Raw genomic sequence first — 17,019 nt, 5'->3', positions numbered from 1 at the left:
ACAGCCAAATGTGTACAATGTTTTCAAGAACATCTTCAATCTGTAAAAACAAAAGTATGTTATCTCCATTTCCACACTTATAAATAGCCTATAAAGTTAAGACCACCAACAATAAAAAAAAAAACCAGTGGGATATAACTAAAAAATAGTATGAAAAAGTTATATGCTTTGACAAGGGTGAAAATTGAGAGGATAAAGAGAAAAATACAACAAGTTCACTGATTGATTTAGAAGTAATAAATAATAATGTATGGGGTCAAAAGATATAAAGAAGACTGACAAACCAAATAGTAGAAGCCTAAATAAATAAAGAAGGCGGGGGGGGGGGGGAATAAGGACATTATATGAAGAGATATGATGTATAAATACAAGTATTCTATAGATACCTTCTATACTAATAATAGCCTAGGTGATGTCATGCCTTGACATCATCACAAGATGGCTGTCACAAGATGGCCACGCGCACAGCGGAGGCAGGGCCTGGTGGCCGCTCCACAAATTAAGACATGGGGGTCCCACAGCTCAGCGTGGCGTGGAGGAGGCCAGTGCCAGCATCTCTGCAACTTCACACAGAGGAGGCAGGTCTTGGCAGGGGAGGGCAGTTGGGGGCAATTAGGCTGGCAAGGGAGGGCAGTTGTGGGTGATCAGGCCGGCAGGGGAGGGCAGTTGGGAGCGATCAGGTCGGCAGGGGAGCAGTTAGGCGTCAATCAGGCTGGCGAGGGAGTGGTTAGGGGGCAATCAGGCAGGCAGGCAGGCAAGCAGTTAGGAGCCAGTGGTCCTGGATTATGAGAAGGATGTCCCCCGAGGGGTCCTGGATTGGAGACGGTGCAGGCTGGGCTGAGGGACAACCCCCTCCCATGCATAAATTTTGTGCATCGGGCCTCTAGTTTAAATATAAAGGCATCTACAAAACTGTGCAAAAATACAAACCTTCCTAATTACCACCTGAATAACAACAACAGCAACTAAAGAAAACAGCATGGTAAACTAGCTCAACCAAACAACGTGTTCTATGTGGTAAATATTCTTTACATAATATGTCAGAGTGAGAGAGTTCAAAGTTCGGTCAAGCAGCAAGTTAAAAGGCCATCACTCACTAATTAGAAGGAAAATATTTTAAGACTAACTCAAAAAGCCAAGTCCATCTCCATGCCATACATAAGAGACATAATTAAAAGAAAGTGCTTCAGAAACGCTGAAAAGAAAAGAGAGCTTTGCAAGCAGAAAGGGCAGTGCTCTTGACAAAGCAGAATTCAGGCAAAGAGGCAATGAGACAAGAATGGCCGCTTATAGAGCTAAAAGGTACAATTCAGAAAGCAGATTCAGTGTTCACATCTATGTTCCAAATAGTGCAGCACCTAAGCAGTAACTGCCGAAGAGGCCAGAAGGAAATGGAAACCAGCTAATAATCAAAGGCACTAGCTAGCATGCTGTTCTCAGCTAGTGATGGGTCGCGTGAAGACCCGGTCAAAATGGATGCAGAAAACCTAAATGGTGGACTCCACAAGGTTCTCATCAAATCCCGATCTCAATGGCAAAGCGGGCGTGGACAGTCAAGACATTCTTGAAAACTGACTGTATTTCATGCCACAGAGCACAGCTCGGCAAGTCCCAGATAATAGAGTTAATACTAACAATATCTTCTGTTCATAATGAAACAAAACTCAAAATCAGTAACCAAAAGGCCTTCCTACCAAACAATTAGAAAAACCTGTCAATTAAAAACTCTAGGGTCAAAGGCTAAAAACAACCCTAAATTGTAGAATTTCTCTAAAAAGTAGTGATAATGGAAAAGCCACTATGAAATCAATAGGACAAAATTAAAGCAATAATCAGTTCATAGTTTAATGCCTAAATCACACACACACACACACAAAAAAAACAATAAAAAGAAATATATGAAATATTCTACCCAGTAAACCAGAAAAAGAAACAGGAAGTAATCAGAAATAAAGCAGGAAGAAGGAAATAATAAAGATTAAAAAGTTGATATTAATTAGTTAGAAAAATAAAAAAAACAATTGAACTCATAAATAAATTAAAATACCAGTTATTTGATAAAATGAAAAAGGGCGGGGGCAGAAAACTACAAGTTAAACTAATCATGAAAAAGGGAGAAACACAAAATAAAAAATGACAAGGATGAAATAGCTGTTAAAATAAAAGAATTTAAAAAAAAACATGAAACTGCTTTTCCCAGCTCTATGTAAATCAATTTGAAAACTTCAAAGTAGTGATAACTTTCTAGGAAAATGTGATTTACCCAAATTAACCCCCTGTAGAGTAGAAAGTTTAAATAGACCCTCCCAGAGGTGAAATACAGAATGTCATCGAAGAGCTAAACCCCAGAGACCTCAGGCCCACCCAGATGGCTTCACCGGGATTCTACCAAACTTCCAAAGGCAGATCATTCCCATGCTACTTAAATTGTTCCAGACACACACACAAAAAACACTTTCAAATTATTTTTATTAAAAAAAATAATATTGGTACTTGCCAATGAAGTAGGTAATCTCAGCCCCCAAATCCTGCAATCTGCTTCACGGACAAATACTGGATGCATTTTCCCTAGAATCAGACAAGAAGGAGGAATGCCCTCCTGCATGGTGGAGAATTAGAAAAGAAGTAATGAAACCACCCCTATCTCAGAGCAGCACCATAACACTGTACAGAGGATCCAAGAATTCATCAATGTGTCAGGCAAAAGTAACACACTTCTTACAGACAGAGGATAACCAGAAAATACGATGCAAGAAAAGCCTACAAAAGCACGTACGTGAGGCCACAGGATCAGGTCTGCATTTCTGGAAGCAAGCTCTGACCCCCGTGGCCTACCTCACAGCCCGAGCCCTGGACCCTGAAAATGCTGGGGGCTTCATAGAACTTTTGGAGTCAGAGAAAAGAAAGAAGCTATGAAATTTTAAAAAATTACTGGTCAAGAGAAGCGAGCCTAAGAGTGTGTCCCGTACTCACACGTTCTCACCACCTGAATGGGATAACCCATGGTCACCCCATTCACACCGTTCCTGGCGCTGATGATGCACCACAGCTATGCGACGTGGCGCCTTTGGGGGAAGCTGGGAGAGGGTCCCAGGAGCCCTGCTGTGTGACTTTTGCAACTTCTTATGAGTCTATCATTAATTCAAAGAAATCTTTAATTAATTAGTCGAGACTCATTTACCTGAGCAAAGCCTCTCATTTAACAATGCAAATACCTCCACGAGTGTCAGGGATCTATTAGACAGTTACACGTTAGTGTGAATTGAGTTCATGAAGATTAGTTCCTCTGAGCACTCAGCTGTCATTTGATCGGGATGGATGGATGTGGAGGACTGATCGCTATTGAGGCAGAGCTCCCTGGGGACCAAGGTGAGGTGTCTGCCATTGCGGCCGGAGTGAGGGCTCTGAGCCCTGGGGAGGAAGGACGTCCTCTCTCCCCTCCTCTCCACTGCCTCCCCCGACAGAAATGAGCGGTGCCAGGAGAGCTGTGCCTCCCTCCTCCGTGGGCAGTTCTGGAACAACCGAACCGAAGTACTTGTTCGACTGTGGTCCCGAACAGAAGTCCACTGCTCGGCCGCACTGGGGGAAGCTACTCGGACCTCAGGGACGGTCTACACTGTGGTCCTTTGGGGGGAGTTGGGTGCGTGGCTTTGGGGCTGCACCAGGGCCCCAGACCCAGCCTCGTGGCGTATTGCAGCAAGACAATGACACAGATGTTTTTCTTTGGCCTGCAGAGCAAAGAGGCTTAGATTGAGTTTTTAAACTTTAAATTTATTTCAAATGCATCTATTATGAGAGCTAAGTAATTTGTATTTTCCGGCTTTGGAATCATCTTTAAAGTTGGAGACTGTGTTTGTTGTTATAGTGTTGTTGTCCCTTGGACAATTAACACAATCCCAAATGTTTACCCTCCAGATGACAGAGCCCCAACCATGAGTGCCTAGCGGGGCCGCTCATGTTCTAGAGGAGTGACAACCAAAGGAGCGAGAAAGCCACCAGGCCGCTCCCCTGTGGTTTACGCACGAGTCAGCTGTGCAGGCTGCAGGCTGTTTTAAAAACGAGCATTTCTGCTGAGAATGTTCCCCCTCCAGCGGACTGTGCCGTGTCAGCAGGACATACAAGGCAGCCCTTGAGAGTCTGGTTACTCAAGGGTTCACTGCAAATGGAGCCAGGTTCCAACAGACGGTGGAGAAAGTGCAATGCGCCCAGAAGCAATTCTCCCTGGACCGCGTGTCTGAGCCACGGGCCAGCATTCTCCTAGAAACACCTTGCTCACTAGAAAAGTCTGCCCCCATACAAGACATTGATGAGGCCTTAAAAGTGTCCTCCAGCCCTAGCTGGTTTGGCTCAGTGGATAAAGCGTCGGCCTGCGGACTGAAGAGTCCCAGGTTTGACTCCGGTCAAGGGCACATGCCTGGGTTGGGGGCTTAATCACTGATCAATGATTCTCTCCCCCTCTCCTTTCCTCTCTGAAATCAATAAAAATATATATTTTTAAAGGTGTCCTCCAACCCCATCAAGGGCAAAGCCTCAGGTCAGCCCCACAGCTCAGCTTCGGGGGCCTCCCAGCCCTGGGTTTTCTCTCCAGGGCTGCCACACTGACCCTAACACCATGGGGCCCCTTTGGATTAAGACATAACTGCCAGTGCATGGAGGCCTGTTGGGCGCTTGAGGTCCTCGATACAGGGTGTGACTGCATGGACTTGAGCAAGCACATGACCTCCGTGCTTCTTAACCAGGCTGCCTTTTCCAGTGGAAACCAACCGCAGATAAATAGCCACAACAGTGTCAGCGGGAGAACAGGGGAAGGAAGGCGGCGGGGAAGGGAACAGGGAGCTGGGGATGAGGGGGAGCTGGTCCAAGCATCTAGATCGCGCCCACCCCCCTGCCCTGGAAGCTTTGGTTGAGGAGGCAGACAAGTAGCTCAGACCTCGAAAAATTCACCATCTGGCTGGAGCCACGAGGAAGGAGGAAGAGAGGTCCGGAGAGAGGATTAAGATGTGTAACTGAATCCAAAAACTTCTTGACAAATGCAAATTAAAGAAGAGCACACCATACAAGGGCACAGGGCCCGAAGGCAGGGAGCAGGGGACTTCCGGTGGAGCCCATGCCGTGTGCCGTGTGCCGTGTGCCGTGTGCAGTGTGCCGTGTGCAGTGTGCCGTGTTCTGTGTGCCGTGTGCTGTGTGCCGTGTGCTATGTTCCATGTGCCATGTGCTGTGTGCCGTGTGCCATGTGCTGTGTTCCATGTGCCGTGTGCTGTGTGCCGTGTGCTGTGTTCCGTGTTCTGTGTGCCATGTGCCGTGTGCAGTGTGCCGTGTGCTGTGTGCCATATGCCATGTGCTGTGTTCCGTGTGCCGTGTGCTGTGTGCAGTGTGCCGTGTGCAGTGTGCCGTGTGCTGTGTTCCGTGTGCCGTGTGCAGTGTGCCATGTGCTGTGTGCAGGGCATTGCAGGGCTCAGGTCCTCAGCTCTAGGAGAGACGCATGGGGACAAGGGTGGGGATGCCGTGGCCAGGCCAACGGGGGTGACCTCACTCCGGTTCTCTCTCCTTGGAAATATAACAAATGTATAAAACGCATCTCTTGATCAAAACAGTGTGTCCTCCATCCTCAGGAAAGGTTGGGCCCCGAGGAGAGCCAGCGCTTTTAGAAGAAACCCCCTTTGCCCACAACAAAAGCGGGGGAACCTTGGCCTGTGCTCTCTCGAAACAAAGGAAGACATGCAATTAGCTCCGCTGCAAAGTGCTCCCAGATGAAACGCTGGAAACACAACAAATAGAGCAGTTAGCTGTTGGAGTCTGATGTCCCCCCGCCCCGCCCCTCGCACACACCATGTTCCTCAAACTCGCTGTCGACGGTCCTGGGGCTCCATGGAACTGAACCCCAGCCTGTTCCCGAAGCAGGGAGGGTGGGGTGAAGCCACGGACCTGAGCTCTCCAACAGCAGCAGTAAATCCTGGGTGTGTGGAGGGTCCTCCTTCAGCACTTTCCAAGTACATCTCCCCGGGTGCCCTGTGGTTGCTTGGCCTGTCACCCGGGCTGGGGCAGAGTGAGTGGAGGGGGTGGGGGGCTACACACAGGACAGCAGCCACCCAAGGCAGAGGGGCCCGGCGACAGGTACAGGGCAAGAACCAGAAGTCCCCATGACACTGACAGGTTCTGTCCCCTGGCCCCGCACAGCCCCAGGAGGGCCCAGCTCCTTGGAACTGCAAGGCCGCCACCTGGGTGCGGGGTGCCCCTCTGTCCCCCGGAGAGCCTGTGAGCTTCTCTGGTGTCTCCCTTCCATCCTGGGCTGGCAGGAAGAACCTGCCCAGGCCAGAAGGGGTGAGGGGGACTGGAACCCACCCTCGCTGCAGGGCACACAGAAACTCTCTGTGCTATCTTTATGAATTTTCTGTAAACGAACTGTTCCATAAAACGAAGCTTACTTTTAAATTCTCCATCTTCTCTGATGACCTTGTTCCATGCAGATGTGATCGATCTTAGGGAGGCCCTGAGGACCTCTGGGCAGTTGGCGCTAGACCAGTGGGTCCCTCAGCTCCCTTCGGTAAAGGGGTGAAACTGATTCCGAAACAGGAAATCCCTGATTTCTCCACCCACAGAGTCATCCTCGAGGCCCCCACGGTCCACACATGTTTCTGCTCAGGCTGCCCGTCCCATGTGGAGGCCAAGTGTCTGACCCCAGGAAGTCGTTCAGAACAACGTGTTTCGGGGCAGACGTGGGCCATGCTGCCCACGATCAGGCTTGCAGAGGCCAAGACATGAGTTTGGGGGCCCGGATCGCCTTAGTTGACCCAGAGCTCAGATGCTGGGCTGATCCTCCCAACGCATGTCTGGGAGAAATGCAGAAGACGTTTCATTCATAGAGTCACAGCCACTTCCTCTAAAAGGCCATGGAGCCAGTCACCACCCCCACCCCAGAGCCCCCACCACACTCTGGTGTCCACACCACCACTACTCGAACCCCTGGTGTGTAAGGAGTCACCCCCCACATCTCCTACATCTCCTTCCTTCCCTCTGGCTTCACCCACTGGGTCCTCACAGATCTGAGCTTTCGTCATAACGTGGCCACAGCTGGGGGTCAAGGTCATGCCATCCCGGTGCCTCACTGTGATCTTCCCTTTAAGGTCCCTTCACCTTCCCACCTGTGGCCTCAAGGTCACAAGGGAGGGTGGGCCAGGGGAACAAGAAGATGACAACCAGTGTATGGGCAGACCAGTGAAGACTTCGGTATGCGAGCTTGGAAAACCTGGCCCCGCTGAGGCGGGAAGGCTTCTGTAGGCTCTGTCTTTGGGTTGGGATGCCTTCCTGTTGGGAGGACTTGGGGACCACCTTAGGGGCTAGGACCAGAGAGCAGGCAGAGACTAGTGGGGAGTTGCTACCCAGCCTCCAGTCTCAGGGAGAAAGGTCAGGGGGGTACCAGCAGGACTTTTGACATTGCTTTTCTCCATAACAAGAAAGGAGGCTGGGGTTCGGGGCAGGATTCTGCCCAGGAATTTGGGGTTTGCCTGCAGCCTGTTCCTATCTCAGGAACGGACAGGGAACGGGTGATCAAACCCCGCACCCCTGCAAGCACAAGTTGAGAAGGAACTCACTCCTCTGGCGAGGGTCTGACAGGGGCCCGATAAGCTGGGGTTATGTCCTCCATTGTCCCAGAGACTGGACTGGTACTGCAGAAGGCCGGAGGGCGGAGGCCTGGCGCTGTAGGGGGCAGAGCTGGCAGCATGTGCCAGGAAATGAGAACCAGCCCCAGGAAACGAGAGCTCTTCTCTGGCTGCTCGGACCTGAGGACACGCAGCAGAAGGAAGAGCCAGAGACATGAAAGCGGCGGCTGGCAGGCAGACAGAGAAGCAAGACGTGTGGGCGGCCGGTGCTGCTCCTCCTCCTGGCCACGTCCCCACACTCAGGCCAGGCTCGAGCAGCCGGGAAGGCCGGTCCCTGCCCCGGCCCATCCCCACTCCGGCCCATCCTCACCCTGGCCTGGTCCACCTGAGCCATAGCAGTCAGGGCCCCGGGGACAGTGCTCAGCCACGTCCCGCCTCTGCCCCCCTGCCTCCCTCCTTCCTCCCCATCCCCACTGAAGAGCTGAGAGAGTTCCTCCAACCCCCACCAAGCAGAAGGAAGACGCTCTGTGGCCGCTGGAGGTTTGCTCCATTCTGCAGTCCCCAAACAGCAGGACTTCATGCCTACGGATCGGTCAGGAATTGTCATTTTCCCAGGACAGACGCCATCTCCTGCTGACTCGTGGGCTTCTGAGACAAGCCAGCGACGGGTCCCTGAGGGCCGGTGTGGTCTGCTCAAGCTAGAACACGGAGTCCCCGTGTTCCCATGGCAGGCACCTGGAGTAATCGTCCCATCTCCACGGCCACAAAGCAAGGCTATGTCGTCTTGTCCCCACTTACGGACGACGACACTGGGGCCAAGGGGTAAGCAACTCGACCAACTGTGACTGAGATGCCTGGCCGTGCTGCCCACTCGACCATCCCACCTCCTCGTGGGGTCGGGGGCAAGGACAGAGGGCAGCCGGGCCCTGCTCCTCAGCAATGCCTGGTTGCTCTTTAACAACCGGATTGATGCCATGGTTGTTCAATGTCCAATTCTTTGCTAAGCACTAAACTTGAATCAGTTTCCCCTTCCTTTGTTGTAAATGGCTGATACTTCTTGAATGTGTTTGTCGTTTTAAAAATTGATTTATATGAGCTTTTCAGCAAGTCACTCACTTCTCTGGGCCTCAGTGTCCCCGTCTGGGAAATGTGGCCCCTCCCAGCCTTCCTCGCTGGGCTGCTGTGACCACATAGGGATGGAATTAAAGAGACGTGCAGTGACGTCAGCATCACTGTCTTTGACCTCGCGTGTGGGAGTTCCCCGTTCTTAGATAGAGTCATATAACTGTCCCGTTCTGTTTTCTAGCTCAGTTTTATGCTGAGAAAAGCCTTTTCACCCCCAGAGTGTAAAAATGTTCACCCGTAGTCCCTCAATTCCTTTACCATGCACGTGTGCTACATTGTCTCTAAACCATCTGGAATTTATTTTATTGTGCGGTAAGCATCCAACTTTTTTTCAAAAACTGTAGCCACCTATGCCAATAACATTTATTGCACAACCGCCTCTTCCACACTAATTCCCCGTTTCATGTAGGGAGCCCTGAGTCATTTCTGACCTGTCCATTTGTTGCCGTTGTTCCATTCCTATTAGCACTAGGATTGGCTGTTCTCAACATTATCGTTCAAGGTGTTTGGCGTTTGGCACTCGGGGTCACTTCCCGTCGATATGTTCAGGGCATTCCTGGTCATTCTTGCACATTTTTCCAAATGAAATGAGCAGCACTCTGTCCCCCTAAATCTACTTCAGGGATCTGAATTGGAATTCCATCCACAGGCAGCAGAGTACTGTCTCCTGGGGAGGAACGGCGTCTCTCACGCCTCAAGCTGGAGGTTCACCGAGGGGCTGTGGCCACGCACACTGCGGAGCCTCAGCCCTGCAGGCCTCTCCCGGACCAGCTACTTACAATGGAGCATCCACGGCCGAGCGTGACCACGGGGTCTTCCTGGTGCAGGAAGGGACCATCCTCTCCCCCAGGCTGAGCCCAGAACTGCCCCGGGCAAAGCGCCTCTCCTTCCCACCCACACTCCTGCCCCTGGCCCTCCCACCTCTGGGCCCCTACGCCGGGAGGGAGCACCTGAGGAGTCCACCACTCCGCCTGAAGTCCCACCTGCTGTCCACTCCGCCTAGCCTGCACCTCATAGCCCTGTGACATTTTAATGAGCCTGTTTCCCAGCTCTCCAAAAGACAACGCAGGTCTCCCAATCTTTAGGTTTCCTAAGCCATCGGGTAGGAACTCTGCCCTGTTCAGGCACGTCACGAGAAGGCAGGGTTCTCCAGAAAAGACCATCGTGCGGGGAAAACAGAAGGCAGCAGGAAAATAGACCAAACATGAGATGGATAACTCCATACAGGAAGCCATCGCTGGGTCTGCAGGGCCGAGCAGGGCCTTGAGGACAAGACATCGTGGAGGTCACTCATTCATGGGGTCACCAGGAGTCAGAGCCGACTTGCTGGCACATACACACACAGACTAGGAATGGCAGCAAACGTATGTTTCAGAGCTCATATGTAAGTATTTTGACTTTTCAAGTATTTCGCTTTATCAGTCCTTTTTGTTCAGTACTTGTCCTTTGCTACTCCAAAATCATGTAAGTGCTTTACTATATTTCCTTGTTATACTTTAATAGCTCAAGAGGTCCATGGCAGCCCTAGCTGGTTTGGCTCAGTGGATAGAGCATCGGCCTGTGGACTGAAGGGTCCCAGGTTCAATTCTGGTCAAGGGCACATGCCGGGGTTGCAGGCTCAATCCCCAGTAGGGGGCATGCAGGAGGTAGCCAATCAATGATTCTCTCTCATCATTGCTATTTCTATCTCTCCCTCTCCCTTTCTCTCTGAAAACAATAAGAATATATTTTTTTTTAAAGAGATATTTACGGCTTAGAAAGAGTAGTTACTTCTACTGTGTTATGGGGGCAGGTCATGTAGGAGGGGGTATTGACAGAGACTCGGAGGCTGGGACCATCTTCCACGTGGATTTGGGGGACAGTCCCAACAGAGCAGACAGGGGAGGAAAGCAGGTGGCTCGGGAGGGGCGACGGGCAGAGGGAGGCCTGGCTCTACGTGCTACTCTGTGACCTTGAACTTCTGAGCAGTAAAATGAGTCCTGCACTTCTGCATCCCCTGCCCCATAAGGAAGAAATGTAACGATGAATTTCCAAGCAGTTTGTAGGCCATAAAGCATCCTTATTAAAACAAGTGGTGATTTAGCATCGTGCTGTCCTCTTTTTAAACTTGGTGGAGTCCCCACACTGAATCTTCACCAGTTACCATCGTCACTGTGGCTGTCACTGTCATCCCCCCCACTTACTGGCCGTCAGCTACGTGCCCAGCTGTGCGGAGCATTCTGCCTGCATTACTTCATTAGTTCCTCACACATGGCCTATGGAAATATGTATCTCCATCCATAATACGTGTTCCCTCTGCTCAGATACAGGAAGGTGGCTTGTCCACGTTCATGGAGGCCGTGAAGGGGGGAGCCAAGGCTGGAATCTGATATCTGTCTTGTCCCCCACCCTGTCCCCTTGGCGGAAGCCAGAGCGTGGCTGGGCCATAATGGAAAGCCTTTGTGGGGACACCATGCAGGGAGAAAGGGTGGCCAGAGTGGAGGAGGGGGGCATGTGAACTCAAAAACACCCCCTGGGCGGCCAGCAGCAAGGTGGGATGTGAGGTCAGCCCAGGCGGACAACTGCCTTGAGACCGCAGGGCTGGGACAGCGAGCCCAGCCACCAGCGTGTGCGGCTGCGGGTGCGGGTGCGGGTGCGGGTGTGGGTGTGGGTGAGGGTGAGGGTGAGGGTGAGGGTGCGGGTGTGGGTGTGGGTGAGGGTGAGGGTGTGGGTGAGGGTGCGGGTGCGGGTGCGGGTGTGGGTGAGGGTGCGGGTGCGGGTGCGGGTGTGGGTGTGGGTGAGGGTGAAGAGACGCACGCGGAGTGGTGAGGGCTGTGAGGAGTCTGGCTCCCACTCTGCTGGGAAATACTCTGCACTTACGCATGCTTTGAAATGAAACATCTGTCCCCAATACCATGTGGCTGGACATTTTCATCCAGCTTTTATGAGTTAATGACATTTCTATTCTTTTGACATAAAAATAGATAATGAATAAATCTGACGACACCATGAAAAGACTCGGTTCTCCGAGAGGAAGTGAGCTGGGCCAAGCCCACCATTGGGGAAGTTGTTCAAAGAAGCCCCTCCTGGGGATCCATGTGCCGCTGTCCTGCCCGGGGACTCAGGGTGGCACTGTAACCCAGGTGTTGTCCGTGCAGGTAAGCTCTTATTGACCGGACGGTGGCAATGAGGGAATCAGGAGCTGGGACGGCTCTAGGGACCCTCTCTGACCACAGACTAGGAAATGGCCACGCCCCAAAGGGAACTGGGGACCACCAGGTGGCCTCATCCTTGCTCACAGCCTCCACGTGCCCCCCAGTGAGGGCACCACAATAAATGCCATTGGTGGCCCCCATTTTAAAACCATCCCTTGCCAGATGAAATGCCAACAAAATTTGCAGACATGTGTTTATAGATTATAGATTGATTTCTATATAAACATCTATGTGTTCTTGAATATAATTTTAGGTCACTGATGTTTTGCCAACGTTGGATGTCTCTTCAAAGGATTTCTGAGTCAGGAGAGGACCGTTGATACAGCCCCCTTTCATTCTTGGCCTCCTAAAACCTTAAATTTCCTTCTTAACCTCTGTCCACACAATGCCAAAGCCGCTGGTCAAACCTCAAAAACATGAGACAAAGGTGCAGCGTCCAAGGTTGTTGGATGAGTCACAAGATGACTTGGCACCTGCCCCTCCTTCCCCTGTCCTCTCGCTGCATTGCTGAGGAGGAGCCAGACCTCCCCATCTTCGCTGACAGGTCACAGAACAGGGATGGCTCCCGGCCATGGCATACACCCTCAGGCCTTCCTTCTTGGCCGCCCCCAAATCCTTCGTGATGGATCGCCTCCTCGGCATCGCGGCTCCCTCGGAACCAGCAGCCAATGCACGCAGCCTCCCGCGGCCCAGGGCAGCCGGCCAGAAGAGCAGCGCCCAGCCATGGGGTGAGGGAGAGTGGGGGACCAGGGAGAGCCTGTGCCCTGGGGACTAGGGACTCGGGGCACACCGCCAGGGACGGGCGGGGGGGGGGGGGGGCGTGTCTTTGTCAGTCAGAAAGTCTCTTTGCAGGTTTGTGCAGCCAGGCTCCAACTTCTGGGTCAGAAATGAATTCCTCATCCCACAGGCTCAGGTCCTCCTGCTGATCCGGAGTCTGAGCCAATGACACGGTAGAAACGAGTCCTCCTGGCTCAGTCGAAGGCCTTGCAGAATGGAGGCCATGGGGTCCGGTTCTGACCTTGAGGCTGCTCCCAGCCGGACTCTCTGTAATTAATCCTTCACTTTCGTACAGCGATGACAGTGGAACTTGGTGTATGACCTCGTTTATCATTCTCCCTGTCATTAGAATATGAGATTTGAGTGCCCCGCCCAAATATTTGAAGAAAAGTCGGTGAAAGCTAAGAATACGTCCCCTCCTCGGAGGCACCGGCAGTGGGCTCGTCATTGGGGTGGCTGTGGGCGCTGGCCCATCCCTCTCAGCTTGTGGAGTGAGAGAGGAGGTGGGCTATAATCACATTTTGTCTTGGAAACCCATCTTCTTCTGAGAGAAATTAAATGCATGTATTCCATTCATATGCGGCCAGAGATTCAAGTGATGATGGCACTGGCCAGTCTACGGTCTTCTAGACCAAAAATGGCCATTGTTTGCTTCTGAGAGGGAAGCATTGGGGGGTTTAAAACCTTGAAATGAGAACCAGCATCTGACTCATGAGTGAGTCACAGGGGACACTTCCCCAAGCGCCTGGAGCAGCGGACCTAATGGATCAAGGTGCTTGTTGGGTAAGCGGACCTTCCTCTGCCCACGCTGCCGAGACGCAGACGGTCCCCCCACGTGTGCCTCACGTGGCCCTTCTGTCACCATAGAGAGCAGGCAGACAGCCACAGGCAGTGCACTGCGGCCTGTGTGTGCGAGAGCAGCCTTGGGCTTTCTGGGTAATTGTTCAGATTCCTCTGGAAAATATTGTTTTGATTCATTATTTTCCAGGAGGCAGAACTGGAACAATGTGGGAGTCTCAGGGGGCAAAATTTGGGCTCAATGCAGGGAAGGCTTTTCTAACAGTTGCTGGCCCCCACCCGCAGCCCTCGTGGCAAAGTCCACCCTGAATTCTCCCCCCACTGAGGTGTTCTCGGCATGACCCGGGTCCCGGTCAGTCAGGGATGCTTCCTGGACTCTGGCAGTTGAAGTGGTGGCCTCCTCATAGTCCCCAGCCTCCAACAGCAGGTGTCTGCAACTCGGCCTGAGCCTGCCTGTGCAGGAGGAGCGGTCAGGACACCAGGAGTGAAGGGCCCCTGGGAGCAGCCTTAGGCCAGAGAGGACAAGCTTTGGTGGGTAAACACCTCAGCTCTCGCACCTCGAGGCTGGGCCCGGGACTCTGAGGCCCCAAGATCTGGGTGTCTCCAGTGCCCCGATACTGTCCTGGGCAAAACAGCACCCGGGGGAAATGGTGGCAGAGGGACTGGGGTACAGGGAAGCTTGGCTGTGGGCAGTATGACAGGAGGAACCCTGGACCAGAAGGTACAAGCCAGATCCCTAAATAAAGAGCAACCAGGGGCCTGCTCAGGGCAGGATTGGGCTCCGGGTGGCAAGCGCCAGCAGCTGCCGGGGACGCTGTAAGAGTCCGAGGAAAGGTCAGGAACGTAGCAGCCCTGGCAGCAGCACAGTCCCAGCACCCATGGCGGCAGAGGCTGCATCTTATTCTTCCAGTTGTTCCATAAATGTACGCACTTTACATCCCTTTCCTTTTAATTAGCTTGTTAATTTCTACGGTTAAGTGCTTATTCGAGTTGCAAGTTATTGGTGTATTATAACGTTATAGGCACATTAGATCAAACGGCTCAGATTTTTTGAAAGCACAATGAGCAGCCTGTTGAATTTGAAAACATATTGGGTTTTCCAAAGTCTGATGATGTATTTTTGGCAAAGCTGACCCTATGGGGAACGAGTCACCCTCATACATTGCAGATGGGGATGTGAAATGTGCAGTCTCCTCTGGAGGGAACTGTCAAGGTACCTAACAAAACTGCATATTCATTTACCCTTCAACCCAGCAATTCCACCTCTAGAAACATATCCAAAAGGTGCCCTGGGGAAAACATGCAAATATACATGTAGACGACCGATTGTTGTGACCCTGTGAACAGCAAAGACTGGGAACAACACCAATGCTGTCGGCAAGGGGCTGGCTCAGTAAACGGTGGTATTACTGTATAGCGAAGTAGTATCTAACCCTAAAAAAGGAACGGAGACTACTTCCATAGACTGTGATTTAGGACATGCTGCTAAGTGGAAAAATCAGGATGGATATGTGACCAAGAAGTATATGGTATCACCCTGCCAGTGGTTGAGAATCAACCCATGAACCAGGAGTTCACGGTTCAATTCCCAGTCAGGGCACATGCCTGGGTTGTGGGCTCAATCCCCAGTAGGGGCATGCAGAAGACAGCTAATCAATGATTCTCCCTCATCATTGATCTTTCTATCCCTCTATCCCTCTCCCATCCTCTCTGAAAGCAATAAAAACATATATTTTTTAAGAAATCTATGGTATTATTATGTATTGAAAATATGGGAGAATATAAAAATAGCCCAGCCTGCACCCTCTCCAATCTGGGACCCCTCAGGATGGAGCCTAAACCGGCAGTCAGACATCCCTCTTGCAATCTGGGACCACTGGCTCTTAACTGCTAGCCTGCCTGAGCGCCCCTAACCACTCTTCCTGCCTGCCTGGTCGCCCCTAACAGCCTCTGCTTGCTGGCCTGATCGCTCTCTAACTGCTCCCCTGCTGACCTGGCTGCTCCCTAACTGCCCCCCTGCTGGCCTAGTCACCCCCTAACTGCCCCTCTGCCAGCCTGGCTGACCCCTAACTGCCCCCCCTGTCAGCCTGGTCTCCCCTTAATTGCCCCCCTGCCAGCCTGGTCACCCCCTAACTGCTCTCCTGCCAGCCTGATCGCCCCTAACCTCCTCTGCCTTGGCTCCTGCCACTGTGGCTTTGTCCAGAAGGAAGTAAGACATCCAGAAGATGTCCGGTCAACCCTGTCTAATTAGCATATTACCCTTTTATTAGTATAGATAAGTATTTTAAATTAGAGGGTTAAACATAAATTTTTACAAAATTACCTACCTGAGGATGGAATGGACAGGATGGTGAGGACCAGGATAGAAGCTGGATTTCTCTGAATATAACATTGTCTTCTAGGTCTGACCTAAGATACATATAAATATTCATTCATCACATAAAAAAATCAATTAAAAAACAACTCTAGCCTGGCCAGTGTGGCTCAGGAGGTCACAGTTCGATTCCCTGTCAGAGCACATGCCTGGATTGCAGGTTCCATTTCCAGTAGGGAGTGTGCAGGAGGCAGCTGATTAATGATTCTCTCTCATCATTGATGTTTTATCTCTCCCTCTCTATTCCTCTCTGTGAAATGAATTTTTTTAAAAAACGCATTTTTTTTAAAGAAAAGCAACTCTGAAAAATCTAAAGCAAATGAAGACAATGAACCTGGCTGTGTACCAGGTTGGTAATAACCCAGACAGAAAGCAACTGTGACTTCTACACACACACTCACACTCACTCACATATGCACACAGGCACGCACACACATATGCACATATGTATGCAACTCACACACACACACACTCTTACACACATGCACACACCCTCACACACACTTGCTCACTCACATATGCACACATGTATGCACACACGCATGCACCAATGTGTACACACATGTGTACACACGCACACACTGCTTTCAGGAATCACACTGCTGCCAGTTGGTACTGCTCTCCTGAGGTAGCTGTGTGTATGCAGTAGGTTGAGGCAAGCTAGTAATCATTTTGGTGTCATGGAGACCCAGGATCTTGACTTTGGAAAAAGGACATACATATGGATCAATAAATCTAGGAAAGTGTAATAGTCCTAAATTGGAGTTGGAAGTAAAATTATTTAACCCAATAAGTATTTTGCCTTTTAAAAAATTGCTATTTCTTAGCTCTCCACTGAAAAGGCATAGTAATGAAGAAAGACCCAATAGCAGTGAGCACTCCTAGAGCCCAAAGAATGAAAGCATTTTTTGAACTGTATCCACACAAGGGAATAGTATTCAGTCTTTAAAAGTAAGGAAATGCTGACACAGCTACAACATGGATGAGCCTGAGGACATTGTGCTCAGCGAGATCAGCCAGACACAGGAAGACAAAGCCTGATGCTTCACTTACACGAGGTACCTGGGATAGTGAAAATCAGAAAGACAAAAGGCAGAGGTAGAATGGTGGGTGCCAGGGGCCAAGGGGATGGGGAAGGGCAGTGAGTGTT

Source organism: Myotis yumanensis, unplaced genomic scaffold (genome assembly GCF_028538775.1).
Source record: "Myotis yumanensis isolate MYYU_CA2020_CCGP unplaced genomic scaffold, mMyoYum1.0.hap1 SCAF_8, whole genome shotgun sequence".
In the NCBI taxonomy this organism is placed as follows: Eukaryota; Metazoa; Chordata; class Mammalia; order Chiroptera; family Vespertilionidae; genus Myotis; species Myotis yumanensis.
Note: the sequence above shows the minus strand (reverse complement) of the source record.